General features: G+C 31.9%; 1 protein-coding gene across 2 annotated transcripts in view; it reads right to left on the bottom strand.

Annotated features, from left to right (window-relative positions):
• LOC146536822 (neural cell adhesion molecule 1-like) overlaps positions 1–10,700 on the bottom strand; it is a 102,484-nt gene extending 91,784 nt beyond the window's left edge. The window contains exon 1 of one of the 2 annotated variants that reach the window (XM_085189293.1): positions 10,494–10,700. The gene's annotated coding sequence lies outside the window, so the exon portion shown is untranslated. The remainder of the gene's footprint in view (positions 1–10,493) is intronic. The other variant, XM_085189295.1, reaches the window with a different exon arrangement.
• Between the last annotated feature and the right edge of the window lie 10,540 nt (positions 10,701–21,240).

Raw genomic sequence — 21,240 nt, 5'->3', positions numbered from 1 at the left:
AAACAAGCGGTCTGTACCGTTTAGAATACACGAGTAAATAATATCTTTTAATCTACAGACCCTGGAAAGTTACCATAAAGGTTAGGTAGAGTAAAGAAAAATTTATTTTTCGATTATGTTGTACAACATTCGGTCAAACGGAAAGGATAGGGCTGCTTCAGCGGACCCTCGGCCTCGGCCTCGCTACGTTTGTGCGGTAGATTTAAGTTGGACGTGACTGCATTACTTGAACATTTATTAGATTAACTGATTTATGGGAAAAGGTAAAATATTATTGTAATTCTTTATTATTGAAATGTAAATATAAAGAAATATAGAAACTATCTTATATAATATATGAACTTATTTATAGTTATAATTCTTCTTTTATTCTAGGATTTCTTAAAAAGTACAATTTTATTTTAAGCTACTCAAAGTGCTCTTCAAGTTGTTGTAAAAATATATTTTTTTATATTAAACGTTAGTCAGAAGTAAGGTCGTAAAAAAATTAAAATATTTTCTTATTGTATCTTAAAAGGGTTAAACTTAAAGTTTAAGCTGAAGTTAGTTAAGAACTGTTACAACTTGAACTACATAGAACTATATTTCCAAAAGTATAATACATAAATCACTTAAAAACATGAGAGCACGTCAAAATGACGTGCAATAAAAGTACATTTGACTGAAATCATAAAGAAAATGGCACGACATTTGAATAATACGATTTCTTTTACGATATATTCATATGTTTTGTTTACGTTCGTGCAAAAATCAAAAGAGCTATTTGTTTTCAATAAATCTGGAATATTGTAAGGCAATTTAGTTGATCTTATTTTTTTATTGAATATAAAATTGGTGTGTTCCTTTCTTATCCGATACAGTTATTTATTGCACAAGTTTGTTTTTGACCGCCTCACGTACTTTATAGGATGAACCGTTCCGATACGAAATTGCCAATTTCTATTTTATATTTATTTATATTTTCTATATTTTATGTGATTTTTCCTATTATTATATGTAAAGTAGTTTCTGCATCGTTACGTAACTGAATCTTTACTTACTTACATTTAAAAGAACTTGCGACCATTCTAACGTGCGAGCTCTTTCTATCGAGATCTTTAAACACTAGGTTCGTAGGTTTCATCTGCCTATCCTGCAATTGGCGGGAAACAGCGTGAAGCGAAATAAAAATAAAATAATTATTTATTTACTGTTTATTTCTACCAAAAATAATTTAAGCCATAATCGGCTTTATTAACATTTGGCTGAGCTATTCTGTAAACTTTACTCTGTAAGTGCTAACTTAGAACCAACCAAGTAGAGACATGCCCTATTTTTTGAGAATTTTAATGGGGTGGGATACCTATATTAAAATTCTCAAAAAAATAATTTTAGTATTCATTTATAATTGTTTTATTATACAAAATAGTAATTTAACATTTTTAAATATGAATTTGAAAAATATAAAAAAATGTTACAGATTTTTATATTACAATAAACACTTTATATTTAGGGATCATTGTTAATTACAGATAAATTTGTATGGAGTTTTAAACGTGTGGGTATTGCCGGTCGACAGTTTATCTTAATTCTCGTATGAACGATATTCTGGACTAAAATAGTATAAAATAGGCCTCAAAGTGCTTAAAGTGACCATCTGGTGACGTCTATATAGCAGTGTAATGTATGTAATTCTTTTTATATTTTTACATATATCATTATTACTCTTATAATAAATTTCAGTTCTGTTGCGGGTTCGATTTTTACGCAAAGAAATTTTAAATATTTTCATTTTTTGGCCCTGGTAATGAAGCGAAGCGCGGTGTTGAGTTCCGCCACTCAACACGCAATGTCACCAGAATTCGGCGGAAAATGGGTCACAGAGTGTCTTAACACTAGATAGGATGACAAATGACAATCCAATAAATTAATTTATATAGTTCAACACTACGTAATGATTTGAAATCTTACAAATATTTTTAGCTAGAAGCAACGTTACACCCTCTTTGGGGCGAACGACGATTCTGAATCTTTTATTAGTTTCGTGAATGTACGGTCAGTTGACATAACCGTCGTCGACATCTGTTGTGATATTACGCCATCTTTTCCAGAGCTCATTCCATCGATTTGGGGCCGGTACCACTATTTTTGTACACGTGGAATATGTAAGGATCGGAATCGACTTAATACGTGTTGGGGGGGAAGGCGAGTGCTGCGCCAGCGAATATGAATGTTTTGTGCGTCATCAGAAAATTTGCGGAACTCCTTTTTTCGGAAATTGAATAACACAGCTGACGTAAGTTTTTTTTTTATAGATAGCCGTGTATCGTAAATTGTATGGGGGTTGAGAGGGATTCTCGTTTAATATAATTTGAGCGTTCAGTTTATTAGCTCATACAAAGCTAAATAATATACATTTTTTTTTCAGCTTCACGCTTTATCCTGCACACATCAGGCAAAGGGAACCTAGTGTTAAGATACTCCGTTCCACATTTTCCGTCTCCGGTCCCGTTTCATTCCGTTCAGCCAAGTTCTGGCCGGAATCGGAGTGACGCAACTAAACGCCACGCTTTGCCTCGACACCAGAACAAAAAAATATATATTTAATATTTAAGTTCCTCGAGTGTGGATCGAACCCCGACTGGCCTCAATAGATTTCTTTTCTTAAAATTTCCGAATACTCAATTACGACAAAGATCATGAATTGAAGTGTCATTATAATATAATTCCACATAAACTCGTTTAGCTCGTGGAGGTTATTCTAAAACATCTTTTGGCGGACATTTTCAACTTTCGCTAGCTTTGTCGTAGCGCTCGGAAAACGGCGAACGTCTGGAAAATATACCATGATTATCAACAGCGGTATTTACAAAGATTCTTTTATTTGAAAATCCTCAAATGGTTTAAAAGCAAGAAATGAGCTCATAAAAATAATAAACATCAACGAGATTTAAAGTACCCGTATAATACAATCGCTTTTTATTTTATTTTATTTTATTTTCGTTTGCCCTTATGTTTGTAAAGCTTCCAAGTTTCCTAGGTAATTTGTTGTACGGTCGTTTGATTTGAGTTTATTTTTTTGTATCACAACGTTATAAATGAATTGTTTGAAGTATTTTTTCTGTATATTGAATATATGTTTTGGTTATTTTTGAGTGTATAAACACTTATTATGAGGACGTAGTGGTACAGTGACATAACGTCTGCTTGTAATGATGCATGATGGTTGTGGATTCGATAATCATTGGGGGGGAATATGTTTATCTTGCTCGTATTGGTAGGAGAAAGCGTAACGTTCAGTTCTAACACTTTTTATGGATTTTTTTGAATTTGAGCTGAAATTGGAGAAGGGAGTTGCTTAACCCTAGGTTATTCTTCCATCCTACTTCACTGTGTATTTAGCACAGGGTACGTACAGTAGAGAATACCTGGGAACCTAGTGTTACTTTCCGCCGAACTCTGGCGGCGTTGCGGGTGACAAAACTCAACGCCGCGGGCCCTCGTTATTTGAAAATAGACAACAAGAAGAGAAAGAAATAAGAAGTAAAATCTTTTTTTCACTTAATCACCCCCTACTTCCTCCACATCGGTCATAATTTAACATAATTCCTAAAAACAAAACAAATCTAACAACAACAAAAACAAATATACAAATTTAAAATTATTTTACATACGAAATCGAAAATTGATTGAGGTCCGTACCCCAAATTAAGAGAATGTCCCACAATTGAGAACTAGTACACCCCCTGAGGAATAATCAGAATAAAAGAGTCCTAAACTTACTTCGCGTTTGAATCCTTAGAGGGTACCTTTTTGGTAACGGCATGAATATTTAATTCCCACTGATATTATGATAAGAGTTCTCTAATAACGTGAATTAGTTAATTTAATTGAATTGGTTTGTATATTGCTTTTTAATTGATTTTTTTTATTTTTGTAGCTTTAGAGGTTGATTGGGTGACATTAATATTATTGGTATATATCGAAAACTCTCGTTTGTTATAATGTTTTTAATATAATTGTCATTGATTTACAAGTATTTTAATTTACAATTATTATAAATCGAACTAATATCATAAGTAATTTATGATTTTGTTTTGAGTTCGATTTCCCTTCCATGAAATTAAACGACGCAAAGTGAAGCAACATACAATGCTTTTACAATACGGAGTAAAATGGGAAGCGGAAATATCTTAATGTGAACGGAGTGTCTTAACACTACGTTCCTATATCCCCTCTGCCTATTCTGCTACATATGTGCAGGATATAACGAAGCTAAAAATATGAAGAAAGTGACACCTTTGTTAAATGTTTTGTTTTTTATCATGGCTAAATCTAATTCAATAAAATAAAAAACAAAAAATTCAAAATTATTGAATATGAAAATCTGTGAACATACAAAGAAATAACATTTAAACCTGTTAAAAAAATTCGAATTCCTCTAATACTGGCCGAGCGGATTCTATAATACATAAAGAGATAATTCTCTACATGAACTCAGCTGAAGGAAAAACTTAATGACAGAGAGATCTGTCACAGCATCATTGGACCGATTATTTTTATTTCCCAACCAAGATTTATTCTCCTAAGATTAGCATCCCTCTTATTTATGCTAATGTAATTTTAATGGCACCGCCTTTTTCAGCTAATTTCATTTCGCGAAAAACTCGTCGGATTTTGTTTTAAATCTGGGCTTATTAAGATAACTTTGGTGACAATTGCGCCTAAATAAAATGTGAGTTATCAGTTCTCAGTTGAATTAATTACTTTTTTAATTACACTTTAAAGTTTAATTAATTTGGATAATTGTGTGGAATAAAATTATTGCAATTAACAAATGTACTGTGAGTTCAGTTATGTAGCTTCATCAGTTGATAAATATTTCGTTTTAGCTGCACGTTGTATTCCGCATATAGCAGGATAGGCAGGAACCTAAGGCACTATACAAGATATTAATAAATAATAATTCATTCCCCCGAATGGGAATCGAATCTACTACATAAATAAATATATAGTGGCCTACTTTAGTATTACCTAGTATTAAGACACTGCTTTCCCCATTTTTCGCCAAATTCTGAAAGCATTGTGTGTTGAGTGGCGGAACCCAACGCCGCACTTTACCTAGGTAACAGGTGGAAGATTTGAAAATATGAATTGTTTGATTTCCTGGGTGGGAATCGACCACATAACCTTTCGCACACGGTTGTGCTCCTGCACCACGACAGATATTACTCTATAGAATAACAATAAAGACTTATACGAAAATCTTTACATTTGTTAGATATTGCTAATGGTCGGGAATTTAATGAAATTTTATCAGCTATGGGATGTCTGTTAATGATCTATGGATGACCATATACTATCAAGGAGAATTCCCTAAAGGTAACACCATAAAAAAAACCAAAATTGTGAATGTAATATATATAAGCACTAAGAAAATACAAAATTCCATTCCATTTCTATACATAAACCATTGAATCCCTGTCAACTAAACAGCGTTGTTAGGTCAACACGCCTTGTTGTGTTGTCGGAGTCACGAGGATATCGGGAAATTCGAATTGAAAGAAATTCTCTTTACAAGCGCTCAAACCGGAGTAAACAGTGCAACGTTTGGACGTCGGCATTCCGTAATTGTCTTTGAAACCACTGCTATTGATTCGTGTTTCATATGAGTTAGAATTGTCTGGAAACTTACCTATGCTGTACTACCATGGAGCTAAAAATTTTAGATGTTGCTGTAAAAGAGAGTTGCAGAGTGGAGATTGAGGTCAAAATGTCGTCTGAAACAGTGACGAGTTAATTTGTCACTTTAAATTACAAAAATGGTTGATTTAATAATATAATTTAATTAGAAAATTGTATGAAACTGTTAAAAGCTGTGCATTTTACATCGTCAACTATCATGAAATAAATTAATCCCTATTTTCTTCATTACAATAAACGTAATGCCTTCAGAACGATATTGTCTTAATGAGAACGGAGTGTTTTAACACTAGGTTTCCAGGTTCCCTCCACTTACCCTACTATGTATGGGATATAGCGTGAAGCTAAAAAAATAAACAAAATCTTAATAATATAGTAGGACTACTTGATTTTATCGATTTAATTGCAAAACAAACCTCACGTGTATTTCTCGTGTGTCGACTATTAATATTACGATGGCATGTATTCGTTACGTATTCACCTTCAAGGACGGAGTTATAAATAGGAAAAATGTATTATTATGGCCGTCGATACCTTTAATAATCTCGTTAAATATAACATAACGGAACCGTGGGGAACGAAATATCTTAACATAGGGTTCCCTCTTTCTATCCTGCTGAATGTGGTGTACAGGGTGGGCGGGTTAAATGTTTTTTATAGCTTCACTCTGTATCGTGTAGCAGTGTAGGCAAAGGTTATAGTGCTAATACACTCCATTCTCATTAAGACACTAGCGTTCCCCACGTGGCCTCACTATTTAACTTTATAAATTATAATATAAAAGAAATAAATTAAATTATCTTCTATGAAAATATATTTGCAGTATTTAACCTAGACTAGGAAGCTTCCCAAACGTAGTAAAACGTATTTCCGGTCCTCATTATGGAAGGCTAAATTTGATTACCTGCAAAGTTCCTAAAATTGTAGGGTTAGTTTATTACGGCGCTGTAGGAGCCAACTGCGCTAATTAAATTGCAATGAAAAATAATTAATTTTATCAACTAAGGTTCATGTTTTTAATTAATAATATATAATAATAAATTTAGTTTCATATCTAAAGTTGTATATGGCCTGTAGTGGGGTAGGGGTACAAGCGTGTGACTGTAAGCGTGTTAGGTTGTAGGATCGATTCCCAATTGAGAAAACGTAATATTTAGTATTTGCATTTCCTTGGTCTGGTGTCGAGGTAAAGCACGGCGTTGAGTTACGCCACTTAACCTGCAATGCCTCAAAAAATTCGACGGGAACGGTGTGTCTTAACATTAGGTTCCCCCTGCTTACCCTGCTATGTGTTAGATACAGATAGTCATATATATGCTAGCTGATTACTTTAATGTCGAATTCTATTAGGAACGATAAAAAAAAATTGTAAATACTTCCCTATATCCTACGTTAGGGGTAATCCAATGAAATCAGTACGATTCCATCGGATTTGGCATATCTAAAATCTTTAAGCAATATAGTATTTGGGGTCTCTCGGCAAAGGGAAAACGGGACCAGATATGATCAACCGTTTATCTGTCCTTCCATTCGTGAAAATGTGCTTACACGTTGTCAGTGGAATTATTTATATTTTCATTATTTTTTTTAGCTTTACGCTGTATGTAACAGAGTAGGCAGAGGTGGCCTAGAGTTAAGTTGTTGCTTCCCAGTTTCTACCTAATTCTGGAGGCATTCCTCGACTTATTAAATATTTAATTTTCACGATTTAGATTCGAATCCACAACCTATCAGTTTACAGTAATACGCTTGTACTACGACTGGCCTCTTTATTAACTATTTAAACAACTGCTATATTTTTTCTGTATACTCGTACATATCTAATTAGGTGCAAAAATGACACAATTGCACTTTGTTTAAAAAAGTTAGTTATCTATATATGTATGTAGAAAGGCAATTTACAAACTTAAAATATATCTCCAGCTATATTTCAAAGAGTAAATACGCCATAGTTGCATGAAATGAGTGATTATTTAATTTAAACTTACTTTATGGTTTAAAATTTAGATATTTCGAGAATAATAGTTTTTTTTTAATTAAATTATCTGTGCATTTCTTTAATTATTATTATTGGCAATATTTGATATCCATTCAAGTGAATGAATATCGAACCTACTTTGATCATATAATTAACTAGACACAGCTAGGCTAAAAGTGGGCAGTGCATTAACAATTTATTCTATAAAAAAAAAACAAATAATTATATAATAATCTGTTATTGTGAAACTATTAAAAAAACATAATAAATAAATAATAAATAAATCATATATATATATATGTGATTTATATATATATATATATATATATATAATTTATTATATAATTTATTATATATATATATATTGCATAGAAATTTTAGACTAAAATTGTATAATCAGTATTAAAGAACTATTTTTCAAACTTCAATAAAAAGAAAAGCAATTTTCACAAAAATTCAATAAACAATTCAATATATATATAATGTAAAATACAGTATGTCTGTCAGTATAGTACTAGATGTCATATATCAATCCTGTTTGACGTCCTACAGTGGTGCAGTTGGCGGACGTTCGTTTCAATAACCTATTTGATGGACACTTGATATGAAGGCTTTTGTTCTACACCGCCCATAGAAATAGAAATATTACTGACAGCTAATATTGCCAGAGAGCTATTACAAATAATTTCTAACAATATTGATTATGGCGAAGCTTGTGTAATATGTAGTGTTTCTGTTATAAAAAAGAGAATAGATTTTATTTTATCAGCTTCACGCTTTATCCCGCACCAGCAGGGTAGCCAGAGAGAACCTACTTCTCCAATTTCCGTATAATTCTTGAGGCATTCCGTGTTGAGTGGCGGAACACAAAGTCGCGCTTTACCTCGATACCAAAGCGAAGAGTGGGAAGATCGAACACACTACCAGTTAAGTCACACTTTGTGCCCCTACGCCACGACTGGCCTAAGAAAATACTTGATGATAAATTACATTTTTTAGTTTGAGATGACGTAAATATAACTTGTAATTAAGACACTAAAAAAAAATGCTTAATAGCTTGCCTATCAACAATAAAAAAAAAGAAAACTCTGTTTCCCATTTCTTAGCCGAATTTACGGGACATTGCGTGTTGACTGGCGGAACTTAACGCCGCGCTTTGCCTTGTTACCAGATCGAGGAAAAGAAAAAATAATTAATTTCTATATATTTTTTTTCTAAACACTGGTCGCTTCTAACTTGGTATCTTCGATAATAATATACTGCTGTACTTTGATGTATTCTGATATAAAAGTTTCCGAATTATACACTATAAGAATATTAGTCTTGTCCATTTCATTGTTTAAATGGATTTGTTTCCATTTCTTACGAAAGTGGTTCTTTATCAATAATAACATGTTAAAATAATATGAATTGAAGTTTATATATTCTATAAGGTAAAAGCTTTTAAAAGTGTTATATTTCTTTATATAGTTAAAATAGAAGTTGCTTAAAGTTTTCGTTTGCTTTGTCTGGACTCTTTGAAATGCGTATTAAGTTTAATTCTAAATGTCCACTGATTTGATTTTGAGGCCAAATAAATATTTAATTTCTTCGAGTGGAAATCGAACCCAGAACTCGTCGCGTTTATACAATTGTGGCCTCCCCTATCTCAGCTCTGATAAATATAATAAAATAAATAAATCAGCATTACAGCTGTATTCCGCACACAGCTGGGTAGGAACCTAGTGTTATGACACTCCGTCCCCCACTAGGTTCCTCATAACACTAGGTTCCCTCTACCTACTGCGCTATATACGGGATACGGCGTGAAGCTAAAAAAATTTGTTCTCAAATATGAACCTTGCAATTTAATAAAAAATTTAAAACAACCCGCGTGTTTCTTATATTATTAATCACTTAACCTTGACCCGTTCACAAATTGTTTTAAACTTAGAAAGTGCATATTTTCAAAGCATTTAATAATGTTAGTATTGAAATATGTAAAATACGGAAAATTACTAGCATTTTCTCAAGCTATTCGTAAATAGCTTTAGTACAGTATAAGTCGTGTTTTAATATAGACAAGCTTTAAAAAGTCGATTATTTTAAAATCAACTTCACTTCACAGACTTAGCAGGGTAAGCAAGGGAACTTAATATTAAGATACTCCGTTCCCCACTTTCGAATTTTATGAAATATAGCGTGTTGAGTGGCGGAACTTAACGCCGGGTTTGTTCGTTGCTTCCAGAGCTTTAAAAGAAATATTCTTAATATTTCTTTTTTTATAATTATATTTATATAGCGTAAATAAATTTTACGAGATCGCAGAAATATAGTAACATATTTAAAAACAAGTAAAAGAAAACCTGAAGCGCTACAGTGACAGCAGGATTATAAAGAAAAGAAAGAACTCATATCACTAAAAGGATTAAAAGTACTCGTAGACAAACATAGATGTTAGACAGGTAAAGTAAGAAAAGGCTAAATATATATACTAGAAAAATATTTAGTAAAGATGTTTGAAGGCGTGATGTTATTTAATTTGTATGTAACTTATGTTTATTAATACTTTTTAATACTGTCTTAATTTAATCACTTTTAATAAAGATTTTGATTTCAAAAATTAGAAACTTACTGTACATGATAAATACGCAAAATCTGAATATATTGCTCCAATAATATTAAAAAAAAAAAATTATATATTTAAGATTTGTGTAATTTGTATACGTAATATGTACGTAGCTCTTCACTTTAGAAGGCCTAATATTAGCTAACTGATACTAATTACGTCGTCTTAATTAAATACTTACTATATATAAAATAAATATAAATTCACTTATTATGTAACAATCACCTAAAAAACTAATCCAAGCAACACGAACATTGGCTCTATAATTTTAGAATTTATTTGTACTAAAAAACAACCTTCAATATAAGTTTTCGTGTAATTCAAACACAATTTTAACTAAAAGTTCACTTCAATTTCAAAATCATATTATTTTTATACACAAACACGAAACTCGTGGTTTTTTCACGAGGCAACACAACCACCCGCCTTGATTTTCCGCCGAGCACTGATTCGGGTACGTTGTTTTCTAAAGGTGATTCCAACCCCTCCTCCCCTTCCAACTTCGTTCATCTCGATTCGACTGAAAAGAAAGAATTTTTATATTTTACAAATGAGCACATTCCTTATTGAAGAATATTTTTATATAAAAAACTGAAATTACGCAACCATTTAGATCTCTCCAATAAGTATTAATACGGAATGGGGATCATTTTGAAGGCATCCCTTATTCGTATGAAATATTTTTTTCGGGTTTTTCAACGAAATATAAATTACTATACAATAATCGCGAGTAATTGAAATCTGTACCGTCTTTTAAGCTTTTAAGCCTCTTGATGAAGTAGATTGGCATTACCATCAAATTAATTAGAACAAATTCTTTAGGGATCGTAATGTGCTTTAGAAAATTTTGTGAAAGAATCCAGTTCGAATATGATCTTCTTTAAAACTCGGAGCTTTTTTTTTACTTCTAAACTTGTTGGCTGTTGTGTGGATACTTGTAAATAAGGACTATATTACTTGGTATAGGGAAAGTCTAGTATTTTTAGGTTTTTCATCCCGCAGGGTTGGCAAAGAGAACCTGGAAGCCTAAACGTTAAGATTCTGTTACCATTAAGACACATCCGTTACCCAAAACCAGTCGCTTACAGTCACACGCTTCTACCTCTGAGCTACGACCACAACTCATTAAGTCTAGAGTTACTAATTATATAAGAGAGGTTTCTAGAGTGATTATCGCTGTACAAGTTAGAGAGAAAATATATATATAATTTGTAATTGTACAATAATCTATATATATATATATATATATATATATATAAAAGGACTTGTCCTCACTGACTGAGGTAAAACGCAGGCACAGCCGTAACCGCTAATGGTAGAAACGTGAAATTTGGACAGATGTTTACTTTCGTAATCTGAACATCCACTAAGAAGGGATTTTGGAAAATTTTAACCCTAAAGGGGTGAAATAGGGGTTGAAAGTTAGTATGGAAAAAAAATTAAATCGGCACCGATTCTTATAAAATTTAAAATTCAGACTCTTAAAAGTATTTAATTGAACACGTGTTTCATGGCTTTCTAGAATTCTTTCCATAAGGGTGCAATTAAGGGGTTGAAAGTTTGTATGGAAAAATTCTTAAATCACCACCGATTTTTATAAAATTTGAAATTTCGACTCTTAAAAATATTTCATTGAACACATGTTTCATGGTTTATTAGAATTCACTCCTAAATACGTAAGCGAAGCTGCGCGCGTCCGCTAGTAATATATATTTTAAGAGTTATATAAATACAACTTTACATTGTATCCCGCACACTGCAGGGGGAACATACAGAGGCAACCTAGTGTTAAGGCACTCTGTTCCCCATTTTCCGCTCGTCTTTGATACGATAAAGAACGACTGGCCTCATGTTAATGTTAATTAACTTTAAGTTAATTATTATATTATAATTATAAGCCTAATTTATATAAGACAAATAATAACTATTATTTAATTCTTTCATTTCATAAGCTGAAGAGATTCTCCGGACAGCTCATTAGCGAGCTAAAATCAAATTATTTACAAGGTCCCTTTGCTTGTTTATTTATTATAAGTAAATATTTTATTTCAAATATGTATATTGTACATAGTATATGTGTTACTTCAATATGGATATTAAGAAAGAACTTCTAACATTTTATTGAGATAAAAGAGAAGTGGGGAGAGGTCTTTATCAATTTTGGGATATTTTTATAGTTTCAAGCAGCAGGGTGTAGCTAGTGGGAATCGAACCCAATATTCTGTTTAGAGAGACTTACCTGACCTGATATTTTATTTAATTTTCTAATTTCATATAGATATAGAAATAGAAATTAAACTTAATTAAAAAAAATAATTCTAAGGTATATTTAACGAAATTTGTTTAGTTAAGTACCTGGGAATGTAGTGTTAAGATACCTCGTTACCATCTTTCCCTCTAACTCTTGAGGCATTGCGTGTTGATTAGCGGAACTAAGCTCTGCGATTTGCCTCTTTACCGACCGAAAAAGGACGCCCATAACGCCACCCACATTCTATACAGCAAATGATGTGTATATGGGTGGTTAATTTTTGAGAAATTTTGGCCATACGCTACTCTCGATTTATAGAAACGTTTTTGATAAGAATATGACATCAATCAATCTATCAGTAGATTTGATAAAACTTGATTCCAGCTTTTCAGCCATGGAGCTCTCGAGACTAAAATTGTGTTGCAAAAACAAATACTATATTATATAAAAAAAAAAGAAAAATTCCATGTATGAATTCGCAGGTACACCAAAAATTCAATTAAATTCAACATTACGACAGGATATGGTTCAAAACAGTCAAAACTTTAACAAAAAATGACAGCCACAAGTTTCATCGGTATAAAATAAATAAAACAAAAAAAAGTATTTTACTCTATTCCATTAATTAAAATCTTTTATTATCCACGTTCTTTGTAGTGCCTCTGCCCTAACTTTAATTTCTTCTTATTTGACGTAATTACTGACCGAGTTGCCTAATTACCTACTACTAGGTACTAAGACGGGGGCTGGATTCGTTTGTGATTCAAGCACTTTGTGGGAAATCGTTAATATCTGCCGCCGGGGCGTGCCTTATCTCGTCAGGCCGGGCAAAGACGGAACTGTTATATGACGTTTCATAATTTATAATCATCAACTATTTAGAGGCCAGACGTGGTATGGCACATTGTTGGGACTGTAAATGCCTAAGGTTATTGGTTCCATTCTCATACGACGTTCTTCGTCTGGTGACAAGGAGTGAGTCAAAGTCAAAATCAAAATATCTTTATTCCATAAAAATGCTTAACATTTACTTGGACATGTCATAAAAGTAGAAAAAAAATGCAAAACAAAATAACCAAAAAAAAAATGTGCAATTTTGACTTGAAAAAAGCCCGTTCAAATGGTTGAGCTCATGAGAAGATACAGGCAAAGAAAGAGTGTCTTAAGAATAGGTTCCCTCTGCCTAGCCTGTTGTGTGCGGGATAGAGCGTGAAGCTGAAAACAACTATAGATAATTTACTTACTCTACATTTTGACTTAAATTATTATGCTTGATAATACCAAAGTCAATGAATTTCAAAGTCTATAACTTAAAAAGATATAAATAGATGTTATTTAATTTGATTTTGTAACTTAAATGATTTATTCAAATGAACCGATATCTTAGGCCTAATTATTTATAGAAATTTTGCCAATATATTAATGTTTTCATATTAATTAAGAAAATACAAGCCTAAAATATATATTTAGGAACAGTCTAATTCAGTTAATTATTGATTAGGGTAATCTTTTTATGTCTCTCTCTATCCAACAGTGATATTTCTTAAATAGAAAGTGAAGACGGTGTTCTAATAAAATTAAAAATCTATTAAATATAGTACAAAGATCGGTCGTGGTACAGCGCGGCGTTGAGTCCCGCCACTCAAGACGGAATCCTTCAGATTTCGGCGGAAAGTAGGGGACGGAAAAATTTTAATGGAAACCGCGTAACTTAACACTAGGTTCCTAACTCCACTCTGCATACCCTGTTTTGTGCGGGATACAGCAGAAAGTTAAAAAAAAAGGACTTCCCAATTTTAAACAATTTTTCATTAATTGAACTTTACTATAAAGCTCTTATCGCGTGAATAAGCTTTTCACGCACATAATTATCACTTTGTCCTATGAAAAACACGTACAAAATTAAATTTTAACCCCCGGCCGTCATTTGTTGAACAGTAAATCCTACCCCTTCGACAAACAAATTTAATTACCCGCTGACCTGTGTAGATATGTATCGCCCTGCATAACTTACAACGGGGGTTTAAAAACTATTTTTAAATGAACTTTTTATAAAGCTTAATGTTTGTAAACGTTTATAAAAAACAGCTTTTATTTCCTGTCAGCAACATAAATTATGAAGCAAAAATATTTTAAACCATAATTAGTTTCTCAAAGCGAGTAGATGCAACTTACTGTGATGTTTTTTTTTATGGATCTTGTGAGAAGAAAAGGTCAAAGACGTAAGCTACGCTTTGAATAGGAATGGAAAAATAATTATTTTTGCTATGAAAATATCATGGGCTCAGTCGTAGCGCAGGTGCATAAGGGTGCCAAGTAAACGCGATGGGTCGTGGGTTCAATTATCACTCGAGGAAATGAAATATTTAATATTTTAATTTTTTCGCTCTGGTAATAAGGCTAAATGTGGAATTGTATTCCGTTATGTCTTAATAGGAACGAATGAATAAAATACCTAAAAAATATCAGTGACCATTTTTAGTACCTAATAAACATCAATATTTTTAAATTACGGGATAATTTGCATTTTATTTAAACAACATACATAATATATTTTTGACGCAGTTCAATCAATTTTTAAGTTTTTTTTATGTTAACACGATTTTATCGAAATTCGGATAAAAAGTTATAGTTAAATAGTTAAGTTAAGTTAAAGTTAAATAGTTAAGTTATAGTTAAATAGTTAAGTTAAGTTATAGTTAAATAGTTAAGTTAAGTTATAGTTAAATAATTTAATTTGACAAAATTGTGGGCCTATATTTGGAAGAGCTCGTATTGAAAATACGAGGTTTTCTTTTATAGAAAGTGATTTTTTAATTACCCATGTTTATCGCGATGGAAGCCATAGGTGCTTGCTATGCTATTGCTTGATGCTTGGTATGAATTGCTCAATTGTTATATTTGTATTACACTTATATGATTTTTTTTTTCTAGAGCAAATTTGATTATTAAATATTTTTAGGGTTCCGTTCCTCAAAAGCAAAGAACATAACTCTTATAGGATCACTTCGTTGTCCGTCTGTCAAGTCCATTGATCTCGAGATTGCGTGGACGTATCACCCAATACTTCAAAAATTGGACGGAAAGTGGGGAACAGAGTGTCTTAACTCCAAGTTCTCTCTGCTTACCCTACTGTATGCGAAAACAGCGTGAAGCTGAAAAAAAATTTACCTCTGTGTCGCTAATTTGAATTTTATTAATATTTAAAACAAAACCGTGTACGTATAATATTTATCAACGTACTAGGTGACCTACTTTTAATCCTATTATTGGTATATTGGTTTTGGTGTCGTTAAGCTATAAAGCTTAATTTTATAAATACAGCCATTGTTTTTAAAATATAAATCAATTAAAAGTTAATTGGTTTTGTAGTTTTAACTATTCAACAAAAGCTATATACCCTATATAGAGGGAATCTAATGGTATAACATTTTGAGTATTATTCATATTTTTTACTTATCAACCAATATTTGCTTTGGCAGGGGCACACGTGTCATACGTCCAGAAGGGTTTGGATTCGATTCTTACTCGGGATATTGAAATATTTAACAATTTTATTTCCTCGCTCAGGCAACGCGAGGCAAAGCGCGGCGTTGAAATTCGCTTACAACACATAATGCCTAAAGAATTCGGCAGCATATTGGGGACAATAGTGTCTAAATTAGTTTCCCAGGTTCCCAGCTACCATGCTATGTGAGGGATATCGAATCTAAGTTAAATAAAAAAATATTTCTAATGATCAAAGTGAAAATCTTTGCAATATACCATTTTTAGCGACTTTCAAACGATTTTGTCTCTCAGTTGTCCATTTTATTTTTAGATTAACTCATTGCTTCCAATCAGGCCGAATTTTCTAGATTTCTTTGGAAAAAATAGTTAATTCGTTAGCCTCTTTTCGATTTACTAGTTTTTACTAACAATTCTAAATCGGCAAAGCGAACTGAGTACTCAAATTGTAGAGAGACAAATACGTTCTAGTATTCGAAATACAGGCCAATTAGTACAAAACTTACTTTTGTTAACTTTGATATATTGTTACTGTATTAACTTATATTAATAGAATTACTATTTATTAATATTTTTATTGCTTCGCGCTCGAAAATTCGGCGGAAATTAAAGAACGGAGTGTCTTACCACTAGCTTCTCTATACCATTCTCTAATACTCATAAAAAATATTATCATTTTTTATAGCTTCAGTTATAAAAGAAAATTTTTAGTAGCACGTGATTCTCTATAAATAGATGAAAATGAAGTGAAATGAATGAAGAAATACTACGAAAAGTCATAAATAAATAAATGTAATTCATATTAATAAAGATATAACTATATCAGTTTTAAATTTATTTAATTATTAAAAAAAACACGTATATTTTTTATATAGCAACACTTAATTCTAGCTTTTCAAAGAGATTCAGTGTCCCAGGAAGCTTTTATGTGGCCGCGCATGTGTTTTTCATACACAGGTTTACTTTGTGCCGGTACTATTTAAATGATGAAATCTTGAAATTGAAAAGGTTGTTTTCACATAATATGAAAATATTATTCTGCGAAATAATCAACAGTTGTATTTCGAATATATGTAAGTTTTTAAAAAAAATAAATAGTTCATTTTGTATATTACTTTATTTTATAAGCATATTTTTTTAAGCTTCACAAGACAGGGATCCTAGAGTTAGGACACTCCGTTCGCTGTTTCCGCCGAATTCTGGAGGCATTGTGCTGAGCGGCGGAACCCAACTCCGCGCTTTGCCTCTAAACCAGAGCGAAGAAATGAAAATATTAAATATTCCATTGTCTCGGCTGGGAATCGAACCCAAAACCTATCGTGTTGCCTGGCGACGACTACGACTGTTTATTTAAATAAGAATTTAATATCTCACTTATTAAGCCAAACATTTAATGAAAATATAATATAATAAAGTATGCTTGATAAAATATTTAATATACTTCAAAGTAACAAAATATAGAAGGGGCTTGAAGTTGAGAATTTCTAGTCTAGAATTAAACACTTATGAGAAAAATATATGAGATAACTTAAAGTGTGCTGAGTTTGAAGTATTTTAAAAATATTAATAATTTATTTTTTAGGTGTATGAAGCGTGTGTTTAATTTTATAACAAGATTTTAGTAAATCTAGGCCAGTCGTTGGGTAAAGGTACAAGTGTGTGACCATAAGCGCAACTGTTTGTAGGTTAGTTCTCTACTCGAGAAAATTAAATATTAATTTAATTTTATATTATGATTTCTTTGCTTTGGTATCGTGGCAAAATGCGGCGGTAAATTCCGCCACTTTCCGTCCGAAACCGCCGACGAAATTCGACGGAAAATGGAGTTTTTTTTAATAAATGTACGAGTATGCTTATCTATATATATAAAATCGAAAGGTCACTCACTCATCACGAAATCTCAGAAACTACATGTGTTAGGAATCTCAATTTTTGCATAGGAGTTACTTATAGGACGTAGGTGCTCGCTAAGACGGGAATTTGCAATATTCGACTTCTAAGTGGTTGTTTTTGGGGTCGAAAGTTTGTATGAAACTTCGTTACTGCAAATGTTAGGAGTCTCAAATTTTGCATAGACGTCACTAGGACGTAGTCATGGAGACAGAAATTAATAATAACATAGTTCACGCGGGTGTAACCGCGAGCGGGCCGCTAGTATATTATAATTGTATGTTATTTTCATCTAACGGTCACATTTAGTACTTAACTATTTTGTTAAGCACTTTATTATAGTAGCTTATAATATGAAAAACAAAGACTATTTACTTTTTAGTTTATATTTTTAATCATTGAAAACTAGTTTAAGATACGTGGAGAGATATGCAAGAGATTCGGAAATTCCTCATTTTAAAACACAATAACAGTAATAGAGATCGGACTTTGGATACCATTTGAAACTGATAATATTAATATTAAAGAAGAGAAGTAGACATTCCTTTGCAATGAAAGGAGACCGAAGCAGTGTTGAGATTTTCTACGTATAGGTTTCAGGGTTTCTTAGCAAAAAAAGATCAGGTAGAAAATGAGGAGCTGAGTGTTTTAACACTAGGCTCCTTTTACCTACTCTGGTACATACGGGATGCAGTAATACTGGACTCTTACCAAAACCACTAAATTTTTGGTTTTAATGCTGACATGATCTTCCTTCCTAACCAAATTTAATTTAAAACAGATAAATATTAACATACAAACAAACTTAATAACAAGTAAAGTTAGTTATTAGAACACTAATTTCCATCTAAGTTGCACGTCACATAAGATCGTGCTGTATCTCGCTGTCATCTGACCTGAGGGCGTCCGGACAAGTCGAGAGCCTCTGCTAAGTAACCGAGTATCATTAGCCTATCCTATAAACTTTAGAGATGCTAAAAAACACTAAAATGAAAATATTTAGGACGTTTAAAAATAATTATATATTTTTTTAGCTTCATGCTGTTTTCTAGCTATAGCAGGATAGGCAGAGGGAACCTGGTGTTATGACACTCCGTTCTTCATTTTCAGACGAATTTTCAAGTTTTATCAAAAAGTGAAAATATTACTAAATAATAATTCTTTGCTCCAAGTGAGAATCGAACTCACAACCGCCAGGTTTACAACCACTGTGGTTCATTTATTATGTTTGGCGTGAACGTTGTGGATTTAATTTCATTATAATGTAATTTCAATTATAATTGACAATTAAAAGAAATAAGAAAAACAAATATATACAAATAAAACCTAGTACGAATTTGATTAGTGACGATTTTATGAAATTTTTCTTTAATATCTTTAATAATTCATATTAATAAGAAATATTTAATACTTAATAGTGTCTTAATGGGAACGTCTTAACACTAAGTTCCCAGGTTCCCTCTGCTTAATTTAATACCTATATAAAGATAACACACCTACATTCGTATTATATACATTCACATTTTAATGAACTTTACAATATTCTTTGAAATGTTAATAAGTTAGTTTAAACTGTATCGTATGTGATCGGAATTTAATTGGAATTTCACAGAGAAATTTTAGAAATGATTTTAAGTCTTGTATTTATAGAGGACAATGTGAATGTTCTCACAGCTCATATTGGTACTAAAATTTAATTTTGTACTTTCCACAGATAAATACGAAGAAATAATAATGTAAATTATTTATTTGTATATTTCTTTAAACAAATAGTAATTCACACTTGAAAAAGAAAAATATTTATTACGAAAACGTATAAAATTTTAAACGTAGCGTTAGAGTCTACTAGCTTGATGAAAACGAGAGGAGGAGGCCAAGGACCAAGAGGCGCAGGTTCAAATCCCGCTACGTACAATTTTTAAAGCGTTTTCTTAATAAATATGTTCTTTTGTTTTTTCTTAAAAAAATACGATGTCAAAGCGAGTATCGTACATACAAAGTTATGGATGGAAACATAATATTCCTTTAAAAACATAAATTTAGTACAAGCGACTGCAATAAACCAGAACAATTTCACACACACACTGAGTAACAGAAGGTGCAACGAAAATTGAAGTCATAAAAATTTCTCCATAGTGCACCTCACTCTCATACTTTACGTGATTCCTGTAAAATACAAGATATAAAATAAAACTGTAAAATTAATATCCTTTTACTATAAACAATATAATAGGTTTTACGATATTTTCACTTTACGTAGTTAGTTATAAAGTTTCAGTAAATATAATAGTTTAGTATATTCTCTCTGTTCTCTTTCTCTCAGTCGAAAACATTGATTTGGTGAACCAACAAAATTTTTATTTTAACAAAACTGAATAATTAGTTGTATCAATTGAATAATTTTTAAAATATTAGTTAAATAAATCATAAATCAGCTTCACGCTGTATCCCGCAGCAGGGTAGGCAGAGGGAACCTAATGCTAAGATAATCCGTTCCCCACCTTTTGCTAAATTCTGGAAGCATTGCGTGTTGAATGGCAGAACTCAGCGCCACGCTTTGCCTCGCCACCAGAGCGAAGAAATGAAAAAATAAAGGTAAATAAATATTTCATTTCCTCGAATGGGAATCAAACCGCCACGTTACAGTCACGCCCGTTTTAGATAATTATTTTATTGTATTAGAAAAAAAATACTAAAAACAATATATAAATGTAACAACTAAAAAAGATATAATATAGTAACAATGTCGACATCTAGTTGTAATATAAGCTGGCACAGATGAATAAAGTCGACCGCCACTCAGCGCACTTCCACCATAAGAAATCCAATTTAACTTTGTCGCCGTACAAAATGTTCCAATAGAAATAATTTCGTCAAGGACCTCAACAGCTGTACGATTCAATCAGGGACTTCTGTTTTTCAACCCCCACCTGCTTTACTTTATGTTTCAATTTTGTTAAATTCTCTTATTAAGAATTTGAGGAATTTTTCTATTATTAATGTTGTAAAAGTAAATTTTAATTGACTATTGTTAATTAATTATATTATTTACGTTTTTAACAAATAATAGATTACCCGTGAGGCATGGACACCTATTCCTCTTTTAGAGTCGGGAGTTTTGGTTATTACACGTAAAAAATAAATGAGGAATGAGGAATGAAGTGGAGTTACGATTATAAAATTTGAGAAGAAATGAGACATAACAGTTTTTTCATACAAAAAATCATTAAAAATTGGCACGGGCCCTCGGAATGCGAGTCCAACTTGTATTTAACCGATTTTTTAGACCTGTACGAAAATATTTGGTAAGTTAAATAGTATTTT

Source organism: Heliconius melpomene, chromosome 8 (assembly GCF_056956725.1).
Source record: "Heliconius melpomene rosina isolate 202511_hmr_F chromosome 8, ASM5695672v1, whole genome shotgun sequence".
In the NCBI taxonomy this organism is placed as follows: Eukaryota; Metazoa; Arthropoda; class Insecta; order Lepidoptera; family Nymphalidae; genus Heliconius; species Heliconius melpomene.
This window is presented reverse-complemented; position numbering and strand designations above follow the sequence as displayed.